This window comes from Aegilops tauschii, chromosome 1 (assembly GCF_002575655.3).
Source record: "Aegilops tauschii subsp. strangulata cultivar AL8/78 chromosome 1, Aet v6.0, whole genome shotgun sequence".
Classification (NCBI taxonomy): domain Eukaryota; kingdom Viridiplantae; phylum Streptophyta; class Magnoliopsida; order Poales; family Poaceae; genus Aegilops; species Aegilops tauschii.
Window position 1 is genome coordinate 322,159,023 of NC_053035.3, and position 14,609 is coordinate 322,173,631.

General features: G+C 46.8%; 1 long non-coding RNA gene across 1 annotated transcript; it reads left to right on the forward strand.

Moving 5' to 3' along the window:
* Nucleotides 1-3,071: 3,071 nt before the first annotated feature.
* Nucleotides 3,072-6,647, forward strand: LOC141042466 (uncharacterized). The gene is made up of 3 exons (XR_012205441.1): nucleotides 3,072-3,417; nucleotides 5,058-5,148; nucleotides 6,392-6,647. It is a non-coding gene; the product is annotated as an uncharacterized lncRNA (long non-coding RNA).
* Nucleotides 6,648-14,609: the final 7,962 nt, after the last annotated feature.

Genomic DNA, 14,609 nt, shown 5'->3' on the forward strand with positions numbered 1-14,609 from the left:
CTTCAAGTAGATGATAGTCGTGGGAGGGTGAGCCTTCTCATGTAGCTTCCCTTCGATACAAGCACTGCAAGCACGATCTTTGGAAAAACTAATGTTTGTTAGTCCACGGACATGGTCCCCCTTGAGAAGAATTTGCAAAGATCTCATATTAACATGGGCTAAACGGCGATGCCAAAGCCATCCCACGTCAACTTTAGCCATTAGGCATGTTGCGGTCTTAGTGGGTCGCTCTGAAAAGTTAATCACATAAAGACCGTTCTCGACATGCCCAACAAAGGCTACTTTAAGAGTCTTGCTCCACAAGAGGGCCACGGTATCAATATCAAAGAAAGTGGCAAAGCCCATGAGTGCAAGTTGACGAACGGAAAGTAAATTGTATGCAAGGGACTCAACAAGCATGACTTTCTCGATCGTGAGATCATGAGAAATGACAACCTTGCCAAGACCCAATACCTTAGAAGGCGAGCCATCACCCCACTCGACATTGGTGGGCATAGATGAAATCTTGTGCACGTCCACCACCAAGTCCTTGCTTCCGGTCATATGATTTGTGGCTCCACTATCGAGCAACCATGACCCCCACCGAAAGCAAACACCTACAAGAGATCAATGCTTGGTTTTAGGTACCCATTTTGTAATGGGTCCTTTGATGTTAGTAACAAGGGTCTTAGGAACCCAAATAGACCATTCAATGTACTCATAAGGAGAACCAACAAATTTAGCATACACATGCCCATCACTAGCACGGCATAACACATAAGAAGGGTTAAAGTCACCGGCTTTGTCGAAAGGGGTGGCATTGCCCTTCTTGACACCACCACCCTTCTCATTGTTCTTCTTCTCCTTAGAAGCACCCTATCACTCCTTCACAAAAGTTTGCTTGAGAGGAGGAGGTCGTTTGGCCTTGTCATTCTTCTTCTTGTTCTTGGACTTGGGTGCAAACCCAATTCCCCCCTTGCCCACAACTTCCTTTTGATTGCTCAAAAGGTCGTTGAGGTTCTTCTCACATTGTATGCAAGACACAAGGCCTTTCTCAAGTTGTTCCTTCAACTTTGCATTCTCCTCCACAAGATGCACATGCTCACAACACGGGTTAGTAGCATTTGCATTATCAATTAAAACCATATGAGGAAAAGTGGCTTTTTCCTTAGTTAGCTTCACTTGGAGTTGATCATGAGACTCTTTGAGGCTAGCATGAGAACCCTTCAAGACCTTGTGATCCTTGTCAAGTATATCAAACTCCTCCTTGAGTCTAGCAATATCAGCCCCAAGTTTGGCCTTCTCGGAATTGAGCACACGAGATACAACAAGAGCATGATCAAGATCTTTCTTTCATTTTGCATGATCATCGTTGTGTGACTCCTCAAGAGCCAAACGATGACCACGCTCTTCCTCAAGCGCATTAGAGAGATCCGATATCTCATCGGCATAGTCACGACTATGCCCCTCCATCTTAGAGATGGTGTCTTCGTGAGCCTCGATAATGTCACTGGCTTCACCAAGTTGTTCCAAGAGAGCAACAAAGTGCTTCTTGGATTTACCCTTGAGCTTACTCATAAAAGACTCAAATTCATTTTCTTCCTCATTAGACCCCTCACTTTCATCAATGCAATCCGTCAAAGAGGGATTAGTAGTGATGGTGGTTTTGATGTTGGGGGTTACCTTGTTGGTGGCTTTGGCCATGAGGCACTTGGCGGTGATGTTCTCGTTGGGTGAGTCGAAGAGGGACACCCGTGGAGTTGTTGCAATGGCAACGGAGGCCATGGCAACCGTATCACCGTCTTCATCATCATCCTCATTGTACTCTTCTTGTGCCACCAACCCCTTAGGAGGAGGCTTTTTGGTGAAATTGTTCTTGTTGGGGAAGGACTTTGATACGTCTCCAATGTATCTACTTTTCCTAACGCTTTTCCTCTTGTTTTGGACTCTAATTTGCATGATTTGAATGAAACTAACCCCAGACTGACGCTGTTTTCAGCAGAACTACCATGGTGTCGTTTTTGTGCAGAAATAGAAGTTCTCGGAATGGAACGAAACTTCGCGAGGAATTTTTATATAACATATAAGAATTTTTGGAGCCAAGACCTATCGGAGAGGGGCACCTGGGTGGGCACAACCCACCAGGGCGCGCCCCCCTCTCCTGGCGCGCCCAGGTGGGTTGTCCCCACCTGGTGGCCCTGCAGACCCTGAAACCGACTGTAACACCCCAGATGTAAAACCTTCCTTATTTTGACAATGTATCAATTTTGGCCTTCATCCAATTCCTTGGGTCTATCATGGTTGGATTCTTTTGGTTGTCTTTGTGTTGTTATTTGTTGCATTGCTATGCCATTTCCTTTTATGTATTGCTTTTGTCATCCATGTTTGCATTGTGATCATTTCAAGTGTTGCATTTGTGCTTCTTGTAATGTTGCATTTCATCATGCTCATCATGTGCATTGTGTGTTTCATGCATGATCACCCCTTGCATCACCCCTCCCCTCCTTCTCTTGCTTCTATTTGGCAAGTGCCATTTTTCACTCCTCCTTTAATGTTCATCTCTTCCTCACAATTCGAGCATCATGCCACTCACCTCTCTGCGAAGTTTCACCTAATTTGGAGTTGGTTTGGTTGGGATAAAAATTGCTTCAAGTTGGAACCTAATTCAAACTTGGAATATTTTTCTGCCTTTAAAATTTTCCCAAATCTATTTTATTAAATACTACACAAATTCAGGACCTTGAGAATTTTGTCACATTTCTCAAAATCCTTCCAAATCCCCCTGTGCTTTTCCTTTTGTTTTCTGTCTGAAGAAAAAAAAGGAAAAGGGAAGCAGCAGTCCAGCAGCAGCCACCTGGGCCTCGGCCTCCAGGCCGGCCCAGCTAGCCCCGCACGCCAGGCGCAGCACCAGCCCACCAGCGCAGCCCCCTTCGCTCGCCCTTCCGTGTGGTGATCCACGTTGGACACCCACGCCGGTCCCGCATGCAGTGACCTCTCCCCTACCTTTTTCTTCCTCCTCTCGCCACCTCCCACTCACGGTAAACCTGCGAGCAGGGGCACATGGCCTGGGTGGCAAGCCACGGGGTCCGCACCCCTTCTATAAGACCCCAACCACGCCCTAGGGTTTCCCCTTCCTCTCCTCCCTCTCCTCCGCGCCGCCGCCACAGGTAAGGGGACACACACGCGTCGCTTCCGCCGCCGCCCACGCCATGGCCGGCTCGGTCACGACCTCACCGCTGGCCTAACCCTCCTCCGCGGCCTCCCCTCCTTCTTCCAAGCGATCGTGAACGCCGCCCTGGTTCCGTCCTGACGCTGTTCCGCGGCCGAGAACTCCTTCCACGACGTCCCCTTCTTCCTCTGCATCTCGGACAGAAGATCGCGCCAAGTTCGTCGACCCGCTGCCGACGCCTCCCTCCATCGCCGGCCTAGGGTAAGGAGGTATACCCGGCTTCCTCCCTTGTCCTTCTCGATGCTGGATGATCCCCGTAGGAGATGCTAGGGTTGCGCTTCCGCCATGATCTTGATGCTCCGACGATCTCTGAATTTTTGGGTGTAGTTGAAGTATTCTGTCTTGCGCGCTCTTGTCTTGCACACGCACTCCACGCTATGCTCGCGTCCTTGCCAGTTTCCTCACACGCACGCGCTCCCGCATGCCTCGCCCGCAATGCTACATTCCTGCTCGCCATCGCCTCAGTTCGGCAGCGCCGAGACGGCCTGAGTCAAGCACTAGCTCGTCCTCGGGCTCCCGCAACCGCAGCTTTGCGCACGCATGCTCGAACTCGAGCACAACCCCCTCTCTGCCCCGCGTCGCGTGTCGCCGTACCTACGCCCGCACCCTGACCGCGCGCCCGCGCTCGAACGCAAGGACCCACCGCCTCGCCGCGTTTCCCTTCCCTCCCACTGCGCGCGACCGCATGCCCGAGCCGAGTCGAGCTCGAACTTGAGAGCCCCGCCGCTCCTAGCCTTCCCGCGCCCTTGGATCAACACTGCTGCTCCTTCCCGCACGCCCGCCGCCGCATACGGAGTCCTGCCGTGCCGCCGTTGCTCGCCGGCGACGATGCCATCTCCTCTGTTTTCGTAGAAGAAGCCAAGCCAGGGCACCTAATTGTTTAAGAGCAGCTCGGCCGCACCCTTATCCAGACCACCCAATCCTAGCGCATTGGTTGAAACCTCTCCCACTTACCTTACGGACCCAGGTTCGAATCCCCATCGGGCCAGTTGTGAAGTGCCCAATTTTTACCATTTTGGCCTCTATGACAGTGGGACCCCACTCGTCATTCTCTCTGTCCACACACACCCCTCTCCACACCCACACTCCTGCCACCTCAGCACCACGGGCCCTCTCGTCACTGAGAGTGGTTGGCCCAGCCCGTGTTCCATGTTGTTTTAATTTCTTTTGCATATTTACAGGGAATGCCATCATCTTGCATTGCTCATATTTAAATAACCGTGCATCGGATTAAAATGTTTTATATATGAAAATGCTTAGAATTTCATCTAGGTTCAGAATATGCTGCTTTCATCCATGTTTAAAATGTTTAAAATGTTGTTTGTTTAAATTTGCTTAAATTTCATGTTAAAATGATTTATTTCATAACTATTTAACCGTAGCTTTGAATTAAATAATATTTATATGTAAATGGGGTAGAAAAATGCCTAGTTTAACATGGTGCACTTTATTTTGCTGTTTAACAACATTAAAATTGTGTTTAGGGCAGAACAGTAGCAAATTCGAAATATGCATATGAGGATTTTCCGGAATTGTTATTTGTTGTTCCGGCCTCATTTAAACTTGCCTAAATAGTTAGATTACTTATGTTTCACCTCTTGCCATGGTTAATAACTTTTAATATTGTTGGGTACATAAACGAGAGAACTAAATAATTGATGTGGTGTTTCGTCAATATGCAACTCGTTGCATATTGAGCTCCACTTAATTTGTAGTATTGTTTGTGCACATTGCCATGCCATGCCGCTTTAAACCGGACATGCATCATACTTGTTTGTGCATCATGTCATGCTTATGCTTGTGTGTTTACCATGTTGTTTGCTTCTTTCCGGTTGGCTTCTCTCGTTAGCTTCGGTTTCGTTCCGGAGTTGTGAGGATTCGTTCGACTACGTCCGTTTGTCTTCTTCATGGACTCGTTCTTCTTCCTTGCGGGATCTCAGGCAAGATGACCATACCCTCGAAATCACTTCTATCTTTGCTTGCTAGTTGTTCGTTCTATCGCTATGTCGCGCTACCTACCACTTGCTATATCATGCCTCCCATATTGCCATGTCAAGCCTCTAACCCACCTTCCTAGCAAACCGTTGTTTGGCTATATTACCGCTTTGCTCAGCCCCTCTTATAGCGTTGCTAGTTGCAGGTGAAGAATAAGTTTGTTCCTTGTTGGAACATGGATATCATGAACTTTGTTGGGATATCACAATATCTCTTATTTAATTAATGCATCTATATACTTGGTAAAGGGTGGAAGGCTCGGCCTTATGCCTGGTGTTTTGTTCCACTCTTGCCGCCCTAGTTTCCGTCATACCGGTGTTATGTTCCTTGATTTTGCGTCCCTTACGCGGTTGGGTGATTTATGGGACCCCCTTGACAGTTCGCTTTGAATAAAACTCCTCCAGCAAGGCCCAACCTTGGTTTTACATTTGCCTCACCTAAGCCTTTTTCCCTTGGGTTTCCGGAGCCCGAGGGTCATCTTTATTTACCCCCCCCCCCCCCGGGCCAGTGCTCCTTCGAGTGCTGGTGCAAACCGAGTGTTGTCCGGCACCCCCTGGGCAACCAGGGTCTATGCCAACCCGACGTCTGGCTCATCCGGTGTGCCCTGAGAACGAGATATGTGCAGCTCATATCGGGATTTGTCGGCACATTCGGGTGGTCTTGCTGGTCTTGTTTTACCATTGTCGAAATGTCTTGTAACCGGGATTCCGAGACTGATCGGGGCTTCTCGGGAGAAGGAATATCCTTCGTTGACCGTGAGAGCTTGTGATGGGCTAAGTTGGGACACCCCTGCAGGGTATTATCTTTCGAAAGCCGTGCCCGCGGTTATGTGGCAGATGGGAATTTGTTAACGTCCGGTTGTAGAGAACTTGACACTTGACTTAATTAAAATACATCTACCGTGTGTGTAGCCGTGATGATCTCTTTTCGGCGGAGTCCGGGAAGTGAACACGGTCTGGGTTATGTATGACCGTAAGTAGTTTTAGGATCACTTCTTGATCATTTCTAGCTTCGCAACCGTTGCGTTGCTTCTCTTCTCGCTCTCATTTGCGTATGTTAGCCACCATATGCTTAGTGCTTGCTGCAGCTCCACCTCATTACCCCATCCTTTCCTACAAGCTTAAATAGTCTTGATCTCGCGGGTGTGAGATTGCTGAGTCCTCGTGACTCACAGATACTTCCAAACAGTTGCAGGTGCCGATGATACCAGTGCAGATGATGCAACCGAGCTCAAGTGGGAGCTCGATGAAGAACTTGGTCGTTACTATGTTTCGTTTCCTGATGATCAGTAGTGGATCCCAGTTGGGACGATCGGGGATCTAGCATTTGGGGTTATCTTATTTCATTTGGATTTGACCGTAGTCGGTCTATGTGTGGATTTTGGATGATGTATGAATTAATTTATGTATTGTGTGAAGTGGCGATTGTAAGCCAACTCTCGTTATCCCATTCTTGTTCATTACATGGGATTGTGTGAAGATGACCCTTCTTGCGACAATACCTACAATGCGGTTATGCCTCTAAGTCGTGCCTCGACACGTGGGAGATATAGCCGCATCGTGGGCGTAACACCGACGCTATAAAATCCTATTTTTCCAGAGAAAATCAGGGAGAAAGAATTATCGCGATCCACGAGACGGAGCCACCATCACCTCCTGTTCTTCATCGGGAGGCCAGATCTGGAGTCCGTTTGGGGCTCCGGAGAGGGGGATCTTCATTCTTCGTCATCACCAACCCTTCTCCATCGCCAATTCCATGATGCTCCCCACCGGGAGTGAGTAATTCCTTCGTAGGCTCGCTGGTCGGTGAGGAGTTGGATGAGATTCATCATGCAATCGAGTTAGTTTTGTTAGGGCTTGATCCCTAGTATCCACTATGTTCTTAGATTGATGTTGCTATGACTTTGCCATGCTTAATGCTTGTCACTTTGGGCCCGGGTGCCATGAACTCGGATCTGAACTGTTTATGTTATCATCATTATATCCATGTTCTAGATCTGATCTTGCAAGTTATAGTCACCTACTACGTGTTATGATCCGGCAACCCCGGAGTGACAATAGTCGGGACCACTCCCGATGATGACCGTAGTTTGAGGAGTTCATGTATTCACTATGTGTTAATGCTTTGTTCCGGTTCTCTATTAAAAGGAGGCCTTAATATCCCTTAGTTTCCAATATGGACCCTGCTGCCATGGGAGGGTAGGACAAAAGATGTCATGCAAATTCTTTCCATAAGCACGTATGACTATTTACGGAATACATGCCTACATTATATTGACGAACTTGAGCTAGTGTCGTATCGCCCTAGGTTATAACTGTCTCATGATGAATATCATCCAACATGTCACCGATCCAATGCCTACGAATTTACCTTATATTGTTCTTGCTAAGTTACTGCTGTTATCATCACTGTTACACTTGCTACAAAAATACTACTATCACTGTTACTGTTACCGTTGCTACTGTTACTACTATCAAAACTATCATATTACTTTGCTACTGATTACTTGCTGCAGATAATTAATCTCTAGGTGTGGTTGAATTGACAATTGAGCTGCTAATACCTTCAAATATTCTTTGGCTCCCCTTGTGTCGAATCTATAAATTTGGGTTGAATACTCTACCCTCGAAAACGGTTGCGATCCCCTATACTTGTGGGTTATCAGACTTGGCCTTGTCTTTTCGGATGAGCTTGCCACCATTGTCTTCCCTATTCTCATAAGGGCACTCCACAACAAAGTGGCTCACAATGCCACAATTATAGCATGTCCTCACACGTTGCTTGCCCTTGGCGCCACTTGAGTTGTTCTTGTTGAAGTTGAGCCTTGAGTTCTTCTTGCTCCAAAATTGCCATGAAGCGAGAGCCATGTGCTCATGATAAGTGTATTTTGTATCTTCGGGGTTACTCTGCTCTTCTTCCTCTTCATCCTCTTCTTCCACACTAGCCTTGGCCTTCAAGGCAAGGTTGGGCTTCTTTGGTCGTTGAGAATGCAACACCGCATTGTCGGCGGTCTTGTCCAAGATCCTCATCGCCACAAACTCATCCAACACTTCACTTGAGGACAAGGTGTGGAAGTCCGGCCTTTGACGGATGACGGAGGACATGGCCTTATGGTAAGGCATCATGGCCTTGAGAAACTTGCGCTTGATCCAATTTTCATCCGTATCCTTGCTCCCATGATCTCGAAGTGAGACCGCGAGAGTGGTTAATCTCCGGTAAAGCTCACGAGGTTCTTCATCTTCATTCATTGCAAACTCATCGGCTTCATCTTGCACCACTTCATAGTTGGAGCGTTGAATTCTTGCGCTTCCCTTGTATATGGATACAACATGTTGCCATGCTTCCTTGGCCACGGTGAAAGGTCGGAGATGCTCAATATCTTCGGATGGAATTGCATATTGGATGATGAAGAGAGCGGACTCGTTGAATTGATTATATGCGGCTTCTCTAGGGGTGAAGTTGCTTGGGTCATGCGGGTAGAAACCTTGCTCAATGATTCTCCAAAGAATAGTATTACTATGATTTAAATGATGTTTAAAGCGATAAACCCAAGAGGCAAAATCCTCATTTTTCACAAACTTAGGAGGAGGATCAACATGATTCAAATGAGTGGAAGGAATCGGTCCTCCATAAGTAAGTGGAGGTTCAACATGGGCAAAGATGCCATTTCCACTTCTACCACCAGATAAAGGAACTTTGTCACTAGTAGCTTCCCCCTTGTCGGAGTTGGCATACGTCACCTTGTTAGCGGGATCACCCACTTTCATTGGTGCGGTGGATAATTTAAGGCCTTCTAAAAACTTATTGAACATGCCTTTGACCTCGGTCGTCATGGAGGTTTTCAATGTGTCAGAAGCCAAATTGAACTCCTCATGTGAGACCGAGGATCCCCCATCGGCCGTAGACGAGGACGGAATCACACCGGGGTGCTCCTCCCCACCGTCTACGGTGTCAACCATACTCTTTGGACGGCAAAGTCCTTAATAAAGAGACGAGGCTCTGATACCAATTGAAAGGATCGATACAGTTGACTAGAGGGGGTGAATAGGCAACTAACAATTTTTACCTTTTCTTTACCAATTTAAACTTTGCATCAAAGTAGGTTGTCTAGATATGTAACTAGGTGAGCAACCTATATGATGGAACAACAACAAGCACACAAGCAAGCAAGGGATACAACACAATATAAGCTTGCACAAGTAAAGGTAAGAGATAACCAAGAGTGGAGCCGGTGGAGACGAGGATGTGTTACCGAAGTTCCTTCCCTTTGAGAGGAAGTACGTCTTCGTTGGAGCGGTGTGGAGGCACAATGCTCCCCAAGAAGCCACTAGGGCCACCGTATTCTCCTCATGCCCTCACACAATGCGAGATGCCGTGATTCCACTATTGGTGCCCTTGAAGGCGGCGACCGAACCTTTACAAACAAGGTTGGGGCAATCTCCACAACTTAATTGGAGGCTCCCAACGACACCACGAAGCTTCACAGCAATGGAATATGGCTCCGCCGTGACCTCAACCGTCTAGGGTGCTCAAACACCCAAGAGTAACAAGATCCGCAAGGGATTAGTGGGGGGGAATCAAATTTCTCTTGGTGGAAGTTTAGATCGGGGCCTTCTCAACCAATCCCTAGAAAATCAACAAGTTTGATTGGCTAGGGAGAGAGATCGGGTGAAAATGGAGCTTTTAGCAACAATGGAGCTTAGGAAGGGAAGAGGTAGTCAACTTGGGGAAGAAGACCCCCCTTATACAGCGTGAGGAAAAATCCAACCGTTACCCATCTACTCAGCCCGCGACATGCGGTACTACCGCACATACCCATGATACTATCACACAGGCATGCGGTACTACCGCTGGGAAGTGCGGTACTGAAGGAAATGTGCCCTAGAGGCAATAATAAAGTTGTTATTTACATTTCCTTATATCATGATAAATGTTTATTATTCATGCTAGAATTGTATTAACCGGAAACTTAGTACATGTGTGAATACATAGACAAACAGAGTGTCCCTAGTATGCCTCTACTTGACTATCTTGTTTATCTAATATGGTTATGTTTCCTAGCCATAGACATGTGTTGTCATTTGATGAACGGGATCACATCATTAGAGAATGATGTGATGGACAAGACCCATCCGTTAGCTTAGCACTATGATCGTTTAGTTTGTTGATATTGCTTTCATCATGACTTATACATGTTCCTCTAACTATGAGATTATGCAACTCCCGAATACCGGAGGAACACTTAGTGTGCTATCAAATGTCACAACATAACTGGGTGATTATAAAGATGCTCTACACGTGTCTTCTATGGTGTTTGTTGAGTTGGCATAGATCGAGATTAGGATTTGTCACTCCGATTGTCGGAGAGGTATCTCTGGGCCCTCTCGGTAATGCAATGTGACTAATGAGTTAGTTGCGGGATGATGCATTACGGAACGAGTAAAGAGACTTGCCGTAACGAGATTGAACTAGGTATGGTGATACCGACGATCGAATCTCGGGCAAGTAACATACCGATGACAAAGGGAACAACATATGTTGTTGTGCGGTTTGACCGATAAAGATCTTCGTAGAATATGTAGGAGCCAATATGAACATCCAGGTTCCGCTATTGGTTATTTACCGGAGAGGTGTCTCGGTCATGTCTACATAGTTCTCGAACCAGTAGGGTCCGCACGCTTAACGTTCGATGACGATTGGTATTATGAGTTTATGTGATTTCATGTACCGAAGGTTGTTCGGAGTCCCGGATGTGATCACGGACATGACGAGGAGTCTCGAAATGGTCAAGACATAAAGATTGATATATTGGACCATGTTGTTCGGACACCGGAAGTGTTCCGGAGAGTTTCGGATAAAACCGGAGTGCCGGAAGGGGTTACCGAAACCCCCGGGAGAACTAATGGGCTTCTATGGGCCTTAGTGGGAAGAGAGGAAGGGCCAGGAGGGGCTGGCCGCGCGCCCCCCTTGGGTCCGAATTGGACTAGGGGAAGGGGGCGGCGCCCCCCTTCCCTTCCCTTCCCCCTCTTCCTTTCCTTCCCCCTCTCTCCCTCTTGGTGGATTCCTACTAGGACTTGGAGTCCTAGTAGGATTCCCCTCTTGGGGCGCACCCTAGGGGCTGGCCGGCCCTCCCCTCCTCCGTCCTTTATATACGGGGGAGGGGGCACCCCATAGACACACAAGTTGATCTTTAGCCGTGTGCGGTGCCCCACTCCACAGTTTTACACCTCGGTCATATCGTCGTAGTGCTTAGGCGAAGCCCTGTGCCGGTAACTTCATCATCACCATCACCATGCCGTCGTGCTAACGGAACTCTCCCTCGGCCTCAGCTGGATCTAGAGTTCGAGGGACGTCACCGAGCTGAACGTGTGCAGATCGCGGAGGTGTCGTGCGTTTGGTACTTGATCGGTTGGACCGCGAAGACGTTCGACTACATCAACCGCGTTACTTAACGCTTCCGCTTTCGGTCTATCAGGGTATGTGGACTCACTCTCCCCGCTCGTTGCTATGCTTCTCCTAGATAGATCTTGCATAATCGTAGGAATTTTTTTGAAATACAACGTTCCCCAACAGTGGCATCCGAGCCAGGTCTATTCGTAGATGTTATATGCACGAGTAGAACACAAAGAGTTGTGGGCGATAATAGTCATACTGCTTACCAGCATGTCATACTTTGATTCGGCGGTATTGTTGGATGAAGCGGCCCAGACCGAAATTACATGACCGCGTTCATGAGACTGGTTCTACCGATGTGCTTCGCACACAGGTGGCTAGCGGGTGTCTGTTTCTCCAACTTTAGTTGAATAGAGTGTGACTACGCCCGGTCCTTGTTGAAGGTTAAAACAGCACACTTGACGAAAAATCGTTGTGGTTTTGATGCGTAGGTAAGAACGGTTCTTTCTAAGCCCGTAGCAGCCACGTAAAACTTGCAACAACAAAGTAGCGTCTAACTTGTTTTTGCAGGGCTTGATGTGATGTGATATGGTCAAGACGTGATGATATATAATTTGTTGTATGAGATGATCATGTTTTGTAACATTATCGGCAACTGGCAGGAGCCATATGGTTGTCACTTTATTGTATGAAATGCAATCGCCATGTAATTGCTTTACTTTATCACTAAGCGGGAGCGATAGTCGTAGAAGCAATAGTTGGCGAGACGACAACGATGCTTCGATGGAGATCAAGGTGTCAAGCCGGTGACGATGGTGATCATGACGGTGCTTTGGAGATGGAGATCAAAGGCACAAGATGATGATGGCCATATCATATCACTTATATTGATTGCATGTGATGTTTATCATTTATGCATCTTATTTTTCTTAGTACGGTGGTAGCATTATAAGATGATCTCTCACTAAATTTCAAGGTACAAGTGTTCTCCCTGAGTATGCACCTTTGCGACAGTTCGTCGTGCCGAGACACCACGTGATGATTGGGTGTGATAAGCTCTACGTTCACATACAACGGGTGCAAGCCAGTTTTGCACACGCAGAATACTCGGGTTAAACTTGACGAGCCTAGCATATGCAAATATGGCCTCAGAACACTGAGACCGAAAGGTCGAGCATGAATCATATAGTAGATATGATCAACATAGTGATGTTCACCATTGAAAACTACTCCATCTCACGTGATGATCGGACATGGTTTAGTTGATATGGATCACGTGATCACTTAGATGATTAGAGGGATGTCTATCTAAGTGGGAGTTCTTAAGTAATATGATTAATTGAACTTTAATTTATCATGAACTTAGTACCTGATAGTATTTTGCATGTCTATGTTGTTGTAGATAAATGGCCCGTGCTACTGTTCCATTGAATTTTAATGCGTTCCTAGAGAAAGCTAAGTTGAAAGATGATGGTAGAAACTACACGGACTGGGTCCGTAACTTGAGGATTATCCTCATTGCTGCACAGAAGAATTATGTCCTGGAAGCACCGCTAGGTGTACCACCCGCGCCAGCAACTGCAGACATTGTGAATGTCTGGCAGTCGCGTGTTGATGACTACTCGATAGTTCAGTGTGCCATGCTTTACGTCTTAGAACCGGGACTTCAACGATGTTTTGAACGTCATGGAGCATATGAGATGTTCCAGGAGTTGAGGTTAATATTTCAAGCAAATGCCCGGATTGAGATATATGAAGTCTCCAATAAGTTCTACAGCTGCAAAATGGAGGAGAATAGTTCTGTCAGTGAACATATACTCAGAATGTCTGGGTACCACAACCACTTGACTCAACTGGGAGTTAATCTTCCTGAACATAGTGTCATTGACAGAGTTCTTCAATCACTGCCACCAAGCTACAAAAGCTTCGTGATGAACTATAATATGCAAGGGATGGATAAGACAGTTCCCGAGCTCTTCGCAATGCTAAAGGCTGCGAAGGTAGAAATGAAAAAGGAGCATCAAGTGTTGATGGTCAACAAGACCACTAGTTTCAAGAAAAAGGGTAAAGGGAAGAAGGGGAATGATATGTCTCCAACGTATCTATAATTTTTGATTGTTCCATGCTATTATATATTCTGTTTTGGATGTTTAATGGACTTTATTATACACTTTTATATTATTTTTGGGACTAACCTATTAACCGGAGGCCAACCCAAATTGATGTTATTTGCCTATTTCAGTGTTTCGAAGGAAAGGAATATCAAATGGAGTCCAAACGGAATGAAACCTTCGGGAGAGTTATTTTTGGAACAAACGTGATCCAGAGGACTTGGAGTGGACGTCAAGAAATCACCGAGGAGACCACGAGGAAGGGGGCGCGCCTACCCCCTGGGCGCGCCCTCCACCCTCGTGGGCCCCTCGTAGCTCCACCGACCTACTTCTTCCTCCTATATATAACTACGTACCCCCAAACCATCAAACACGGAGCCAAAACCCTATTTCCACCGCCGCAACCTTCTGTACCCGTGAGATCCCATCTTGGGGCCTTTTCCGGCGCTCCGCCGGAGGGGGAATCGATCACGGAGGGCTTCTACATCAACACCATAGCCTCTCCGATGATGTGTGAGTAGTTTACCTCAGACCTTCGGGTCCATAGTTATTAGCTAGATGGCTTATTCTCTCTCTTTGGATCTCAATACAAAGTTCTCCTCGATTCTCTTGGAGATCTATTTGATGTAACTCTTCTTTTTGTGGTGTGTTTGTCGAGATCCGATGAATTGTGGGTTTATGATCAAGATTATCTATGAACAATATTTGAATTTCCTCTGGATTCTTTTATGTATGATTGGTTATCTTTGCAAGTCTCTTCGAATTATCAGTTTGGTTTGGCCTACTAGATTGATCTTTCTTGCAATGGGACAAGTGCTTAGCTTTGGGTTCAATCTTGCGGTGCTCGATCCCAGTGACAGTAGGGGAAACGACATGTATTGTATTGTTTCCATCGAGGATAA